This window comes from Balaenoptera ricei, chromosome 3 (genome assembly GCF_028023285.1).
Source record: "Balaenoptera ricei isolate mBalRic1 chromosome 3, mBalRic1.hap2, whole genome shotgun sequence".
NCBI lineage: Eukaryota > Metazoa > Chordata > Mammalia > Artiodactyla > Balaenopteridae > Balaenoptera > Balaenoptera ricei.
In genome coordinates, this window is record NC_082641.1 from 102253711 (window position 1) to 102262461 (window position 8751).

General features: G+C 34.6%; 1 long non-coding RNA gene across 1 annotated transcript; it reads left to right on the forward strand.

Moving 5' to 3' along the window:
* Positions 1–800: 800 nt before the first annotated feature.
* Positions 801–8166, forward strand: LOC132363745 (uncharacterized). Its single transcript, XR_009502651.1, has 3 exons — positions 801–841; positions 2303–2333; positions 7145–8166. It is a non-coding gene; the product is annotated as an uncharacterized LOC132363745 (long non-coding RNA).
* Positions 8167–8751: the final 585 nt, after the last annotated feature.

Sequence of the window (8751 nt, forward strand, 5' to 3'; positions counted from 1 at the left end):
CCAACCACCCAGAGGCTGCTCTGGGCGCCGGGATCCGGAGCGAGCCAGCGCTGCTCGGGTGCGGCGGGCTCGGCCCGGACCCGGGAGCTGAGGGGTGCGCGCTGGGGTATCGCCAGGAACTTACAGCGTAGACGCGTATTAAACCTGATGGAAAGCCGAGGACTCTCCGGGCCCCGGGTCCTCCTGGCAACTTGCGCGCCGCAGGGCTGGGGACTCTGCGGACGGGTCCCGGTCTGTGACCGCAGCTGCCCTTGGAGCAGCCTCCGCCGCGCCTGCCAGGTTCCAATGTTCCATCAGAGGCTTTAGCTAAGTTTTGGACGCCTCTCAGAACTCTGGGACCCCGGATGTTTAGACTCGATTACACATGATGAATGACCTCTCATTGAGATGATTCAAGTTGGGGATATAATTTTTACAAACTTAAGAATTATGTTTAGGAAAGTTATTTAATGACATGGGGAAATGCTCATATTTTTAAATGGAAAACTCAGTTTGCAAAATCACATAGAAATTCGGATGTCAACTGTGAAAATAAATGTATAAAGGCATTTTAAAAATGGAAAGAAATGTACCAAAACATTTACAGTAGCTATGGTGATGGAATAATGGATTTTTGTTTTCTTTGTAATTTTCTGATTTCCCAGATGTTCTACATTGAGCATGTAAGTATTTTATAATCAGGACAATGTTGTTTTAAAACTCAATGCTTTTTGCATTAGAACTTCAAAGAACTTTTTTATTTTAGTGTAATAGCTCCAAAATTAACTGCAAATTAATAATAGTATTCTCTTGGTTTTCTTAGGGGCTAGTGCCATGACTTTCGAGACAAGATTTTACTTGGGTAAGCAGATAGGATTCCTATATATAACTAAGTGTAGATCTCAAATTACCCTGGAACCTTCCAGTGTATACAAAGAGTAACCACCACTTTTGAGGGTTGGGCAGAACACTTCTGAACTATTTTGATGTTTCAGCCCAGTGAAGGATCTAATGGCTTTCCTTATCACCTCCACCCCACATAAAGAGGGAGTCCCCCTTTCGTAGCAAGCTAAGGGTATCAGAGGGCTTATGCCTGTATTTATTCCTTTTGATTCAGATCTAGTACAATGTCTGGTGTATAGTGATTTCTCAATAAATATTTGTTGAGTGAGTGAATGTGTCTACTTTCTTAAAATTTTATTGGGAAGACTAATACAAATAAAGAAAAGTGCACAAAATGTAAATGTACAAGTCAACGAATTATCACAAAGCAAATGCAGCTAGAACCCCACCCATCTAAAGAAATGAAATATTCACCAGCTCTCTAGAAACTCCTCTTGTACCCACTCCCAACTACTAACACTTTCTTCTCCCTAAATTAACCACAATCCTGACTTCTTCCAATATGGTTTAGTTTTGTTTTAACTTTGTGTGAATGGAATCTTATGTATTCTTTTGCTCAAATTTGTTTGTGAAATTCATCCACGTTTTTGGGTGCAGCTCTTTTGGTTCATAGCACAAGCGAGGGGTCGAATTTTTTTTTCCATATGAATTCCACTTGTCTCAGCATAATTTATTGAAAAGTGTCTTCTTTACTTACTGCTCTGTAATGCTACTTCTGTCATGGAACAAGTGTCTCTACATGCATGCGTCTGTTTGTGGGCCCTCTTTTCTGTCCCATTGGTATATTTGTCTATCTTTGTGCCAATACCACATTGTCTTAATGAAAATAGCCTTATAGTAAGTCTTCATACTTAGTAGTACAAGTCTCAGCACTTTGTTCAACAGATTTTTGGCTATTCTTGACCCTTTCTGTGTTCATATAAACTTGAGAATCAGCTTGTCAGTTTCCATAAACTGGGATTTTGATTGGAATTGCATGGCGTGTATACATCATTTTGGAAAGACTTGGCATATTTGTAATATTGAGTCTTCCAGTTTATGAATGTGTCATATTCCTCCATTTATTTAGATCTTCTTTAATTTCTCTCAGTAAGATTTCATAAGGTCTTACACATATTATGTTAGATTGATTTCAAGGTGTTTGGTTTTTGTTTTTGTTTTGTTTTTTGCTATTATAAATTATATCTTTTTAAACACATATTTTCCTGTTTTTTGGTATTACATCATAGTAAAATAAATTTTGTTTATTAATCTTGAATAGACCAGTTTGTTAAACTTATTAATTCTAATATTTTATCTGTGAATTATTTAGGATTTTCTACAGAGACAACTATATTATTCATGAATAATGACAGTTTTACTTCTTCCTTTCTAATCTTTATACCTTTTATTTCTTTTTCTTGCCTTATTGCACGGCCAGGACCTTCAGTACAAAAAGAAGTGACAATAGGGTGAGTCCTTGTTTTCTGGATTAAATTTTGCCCCCAAAAGGGTAAGTTGAAGTCCTAAACCCCAGTATCTATGAATGTGACCCTATTTCCAAATAGGGTTTTTTGCAGATGTAATCAAGTTAAGATGAGATAGTGCTGGAGTAGGTTGGCCCTACTGCAATATGACTGGTGTCCTTGTAAAAAGAGGAGTGACAAAGACACACAGAGGAAGACACCATGTGAAGACCCTAGGAAACAAATAATAAACTTGTCCGTCCTAATGCCAGAAGGAAAGCTTTCAATATTTTATCATTAAGTCTGATAGTTGCTGAATGTTCTTTTGGGTGGGGATATTCTTTTTTGACTTAAGAAAATTCCTTTTTTGGTCCTAGTTTGTTAAGAGGTTTTATCATGAATTTAATCAACATCATGTATTGAAATCAATGAAAATAATCAGATGATATTCCCTTAATCTGTTAATGTGGTGAATTGCATTGATTTTTAAATCTTAACCTATCCTTGCTTTCTGGAATATGCCCAACATGTATTGACCTTTTTTCTATTGCTGTATATATATATATAAAACAAACTTAACAAGAACTGAAAAAAGACATTGCTTCTGAAATGAAGTTCAGGAAAAAAGAAAACAGTAAATAAATTGATTCTGGCTTTCCAGTTCAGACCAAGCAAATCACCAACATTCCATTTTTATGTTAATGGGTAAGTTTGTTATTCTTAAGTTCAGAATATTTGCATCTATATTCACAAATCAGACCAGTTTAAAAATTTCTTTTTTGGAATTTCCTGTCAGTACTTTTTTTTTTTAATCAGGGTTATTCTAGCACCTTAACATGAATCGGCAAATGGTAGGTGTTTTTCCTGTGCTCTGAAAAGACTTGTGAAAGATTGCCATTATTTCTTCCTTGAATGTTTCTTACAAGCCATCTGTGCCCAGAGTTTTCTTTATTGTAAAGTTTTAAATTATAGGTTTAATTTTTTAAATGGTGGAAGGATTATTTAAATTTTCTGTTCTTCTGTCAGTTTTTACATGTATATTTTGAGGAATTTGCTTCATTTATATTTTAAAATTTACTTACATAAAGTTATTTAATATATCTTTTTATAATTTTGTAGGTCTGCAGGACTTATAGTCAGGTCTTCTTTTTTCATTCCTGACATTGGCTATTTATTTTTCTTTTTTCTTCAACAGCTCCATCAATGGAGCTGATGATTATATGTTTGGTTTGATTTTATTTCATTAGTTTATGTTCTTAACTTTATTTCCTTCCTTCTCTTTCTTTGAGTTTAATTTCCTATTATTTTCTATGTCCTTGAAGTAGACTCTTTTTTTTTGTACTTAGCAGTATGCATTTATATTTCCTCCATGTCATTTAATGGCTTAATAACTCATTTGTTTTTATTGCTGAATAACACTCCATGGTATGGTGTACCACTGTTTATCCATTCACCTACTGCTTCCAAGTTATGGAATTATGAAGTTGATTGCTTCCAAGTTATGGAATTATGAATAAAGATGCTATTAACTCTGTGTACAGGTTTTTGTATAGGTATAAGTTTTCAACTCCTTTGGGTAAATACCTCTTAGAGTGATACCTGGATCGTATGGTAAGAGTATGTTTCATTTTGTAAGAAACTGCCAAACTGTCTTCCATAGTGGCTGTACCATTTTGCATTTCCACCAGCAATAAGTGAGTGTTCCCGTTCTTCCACATCCTTGTCAGCATTTGGTGTTGTCTGTGTTTTGGATTTTAGCCATTCTAATAGGTGTGTGTGTCGGGGGCAAGTATTTTAGCTCTCAGTGTTGTGTAAGCCAAATTCTTCTTTTTATTAATCCCTGAATAACAACATTCCTGAGAAGAAAGAATCCTGAAAACTAAGACACAAAGAACTTAGGTTATTATTTCAATTTATTTAAACTAAAAACAAAACCAAAAAAATAGATGCCCATTTCTCCCATCCCTAACTGCCACCTCTGGCAGTCACCATCTGTTCTCTGTATGAGCTTAGTTGTTTTTTTTTGTTTGTTTGCTTGCTTTTTTTTTTTTTTTTTTTAAGATACCACCTATAAGAGATCATGTGGTACTTGTCTTTGTCTGACTTACTTTCCTCAATTCATCAATTTTTTTAGCCTTTCTTCTTTTATTGCTCTATGTGCAATTAACATGATAAAATTCCCCATAAGAAGCACAACTTTAGATGCTTTCCACATCTAAAGTTTTGATATGTAGTATTTTCATTATCATTCAGTTAAAAATATTTTCTAATTTACACTTTAGAAAAAGGCCGTGTTACTTAGAAGTGTAGTACTTTATTTCCACAACATAACATTTTAAAAATCTTTTTGTTAGTGATTTCTAGCTTAGTTGTATTGTGGTGAGAAAATATACTTTTTATTATCTCATTCTTTTAAAACATATGGAGAGTTGGTTTATGACATTGGATCTGGTCGATTTTTGGGGGGAAACTGTTTCCCGTGTATTAAGTGCATTCTGTCCTTGCTGGATTCAATATTCTATGCATTAGATCAAGTTTGTCAATCCTGCATTTCATATCTCTATCCTTACTGACTTTTTATCTGCGTGTTATAAGGGTTATAAAAGTTACTATAGGAGTGCATTAAAATCTCTCATTATGACTGCAGATAGTCTATTTCTCCTCATAGATCTGTAAATTTTTCTTTATGTGTTTTAAGGCAACTTTATTGAGTGCAAAAAAATCCAATATTATTTTTCAATAAATTGAATTTTTTTGTAATTATGAAGTGTTGCTGTTTACTTCTAGTAATGTTTTTTGCCTTAAAGTCTGATAGTGCTATAACTCACCATCTTTCTTTTGGCTACTGAATGCCTGGTTTATCTTTTCCTATGATTCTACTTTCAATCTATCTGTCCTTATAGTTTAATATATTTCTTGTAAATAGCATAAATTGTTTTTCTAATGAAGTTTGGTCATCTTTACCTTACATAGAATAGGTAGCCTGTTTACACTTAATGTATTTACTTAACATGTTTGTATTTAAATCTAATGTCTTCATATTTTATTTCTATTGGTACCCTGTTTTATGTTCCTCTTTCTCTCTCTTCTTGGCTTACTCTGAGCTGATGGAACAGATATTAGTATTTTGTATTCCTCCTCTACTAGTCTGACATTTACTCATCCTTTTAATACTGTTTCAGTAGTTTTACTAGAGATTACAACATGCAGTCTTGATTTTTCAAAGCCTAGTGTTACCTGTTAGTCTTACTCTCTTTCTGGATAACGTAAACCCTCAGGACACTTTACTTCTATTTGCCTTCTCTGCAGTTGTATGCAGTTCTTGTCATGTATTGTATTCTTACCCCCACAACACATAAAAATCAGTATTGCCTAATAAAATCTTATACATTCAGATTTATCCGCACATTTACATTACCTTTGCTCTTCATTACTTCCTGTATATCTAACTTTATACACTGACCATTTTTCTCCTGCCTGAAGAACTCCATTTGGTATTTCCTGAAGTGCTAGTCTGCTGAGGAGAAGTTATTTTATTTTTATCTGGAAATGTCATTCCTGAAGGATATTTTTGTTCAGTATAAAATTACTTCCTTTCAGCAGTATGCATATGCCATTTCTTTTGACTTCTAGTTTCCATTATCTCTACTGAGAAATCTGCTATTACTCCTTTGGAAGTAATCTATCTTTTCAAAATCTGGATGATTTTAATATCTTTCTCTCTATATTAGATTTTTAAAGCAGTTACACTAGAGTTTGCTTAAGCATAGATTTCTTTTTATTTATCCTGCTTGGGATTCATAAGGCTTCTTAATTCTGTGACTTGATGTCTCTTACCAGCTTTAGAAAACTCTCAGTCATTAACTATGCAAAAGTCACTTACAATCAGTGTTACTACAAAATACAGTTACTTTCATTTGTGTGCATTCTTTATGGTCTTTTTCACATGTTTCAAAAGCACTTGTGTGATATAATCATAGTGTAAATTGTATAATTAAAATTACTGATAAAATGTAAGATTAATATAAAATGTATACATTATGTATTGCATGTATGTATTATAAAAGGGATTAGCCAGTCTGTTGGCAGTTATCTTTTGTAGTGTCAAAATAAACAGTGGAGGTATATATTTATAGCTTGCCACTTTTGTTGTAGTTTTGATTCATCACAAAGAAAGAGTGCTTTTGAGTGTGAAATTTCACAATTATCTAACTTAAAGAGTGCTTACTAACGATTTATGAGTACCAGAGACTACAGTTTTATCATATTTAGGTTTTTTTCTAGTATATCATAAGGAAGTTTTACATTTCTGCTGCTTTTAACATAAATGTGGCTCTCAAAGCTACATTTCAGTGTCATTCAACCCTTTATGTTTTGTCCACTGTGTTAACTTTTTTCCTCATTTATAAATAATGCCTTAGTTGAGTCAAATATTACCTTCCCTCAAACTACAATGAAACTTTGCTAAATTAAATTCATGTTTAGCAAATAAATGCCTAAGGCTTTTGTTGATTATAGCATTTGAATGGTGAGTTTTTGCCTGGAAAATTTCTTTCAAGTGTTAAGATGAGGGTGCAGTCACCTTAGATCACAGAGAGGCACTGGGGTCTGGCTAGGACTCAGTATTGGAATGAAATTACTGGGGCTCTCTCCATCTTTAATGTGCATAGCACGTTTTTTTCTAGAGCTACTTATTTACTCAAAGGTTCTCCCTTCGTGGACTGCCCATGCCAAACTTGTGAAAAAGTCTTAAAGGAGTTAAAAAGTAATCTTGCCTTTATTTGCTAACCAGGATGCCCCCATTCGCACCCTTCCAGACCTCCTTCGCCAGCCAGAAGAGAAGCAGTAGCACTGACTCTTGTTGACCCTTACGCACGCTAGGCACTGGGGTACAAAAACGAAGATTCGAAGATGCATGGTTCCTGCTCTCAAGGATCTTCAAAGGTAGGATGAGTATATGAAATGGGTTTAAACTATGTAAAGTGACTTTTTTTCATGCCAATCAATGTCCCTGAGAGTATGAGGTGGAGATTCAACCCACTGAGAAAGACTGCAGAAGGGAAATCTCACCTTCATTGAGTTCCTACTATGTGCAAGACACTTGCTTACCATATCCCCTTTAACCCTGTGAGCTAGGGTTGTTAGGAACAGATAAAACTGAGGAATTGAAGTTCATCTGAAACTTTAATATGCCTGTTTCTATGAATTTCGAGTGTGAAATTTCACAATTATCTAACTTAAAGTCAGTGGTCAAAAATGGTTACTTTAGGGAACATAGAAGCATAGTTGAGTTTGAGTATGATGACTGGGAAGGGAGGAGAAGTGGAGAGCCAGTGAATATGGTTCTTGCAACTTAAAGTGAAATAGGAGGTTGATTGAACACTGATTATATTCCAAAAATTAGAGAAAATCTATTTACTTGAGAGAACTAAAGTTGAATGCTATGAAACCCTAATGATTCCTACTTCATCCTGCATTGACCTGAGTGCTGGAGGTGTCTACGTCGACAGGCAACCTTTTAAAAAATTCTTTGGAGGCAATCTGTTATTTAATTGATCTGCATATTTATGTTCGCTCCTATTCACAGTTATTTACTATTCACCAAGGCTGCCAACTTTTACAGTTTGTTCCTAAACCTTTGCAGATAGATGTGTTTTATGTAACAGTTATGGAGTCCATTAACATGAAGCACTAAAGCACAAAAAAGAAATGAAAGAGATTTATAAGCATATGAAATGCCCTCACCAGAGACAGTTGAAATAATAAATCCAAAGTCAAAGGAACATTTGTGAAGTTACTACAAGCACATTTATCTACTTCAAAACATGTTTTGTGGGACTGAATCATACCATCTATTATGCTTAATTTAAAAGGTAAAATATACAAATTGACTCTCATTTATTGGTTTAACGATATCTCACTGTATTTAAGGAAACCTTAGTATTGTAGAAGAGAGAAATCTCACTTTAAATACTTCTCTGTCATTTGCATTCTTGGTGGTAGAATTTGCCTTAATGATTTTTCTTTAAAAATTGGAAATTTGGGAAAGCTTAAAATATTTGTATTTTTAAGTGACATTAAAAGACTTCCAGCAGTACTGTTTCACAAAAATACCCAGTTATGAGCCCAAGTGCTAGTAGCAACAGTAGTCTAGAGGGCAACTTTTCCTTGGCTGCAACTTGAGATATAATTAGTATCTTCAGAAACAACATCATCCCCCCCACCAAAAAAAAAGTTGGCAAAGTAAAATGGTGGCATCTATTTCCTCGTTAAAACATCAGATTGACAAAGTCCATGTACTACTCTGTTTCAAAAAGTTCCAGCTCTTTTAAACACTGGCATTCTTATCATTTTGTGCGTTCAGTGCTGGCCACTGGCTAACAGTGTCTGCATGGATTTCTCCTTGAATATCTTTCTTCCATCA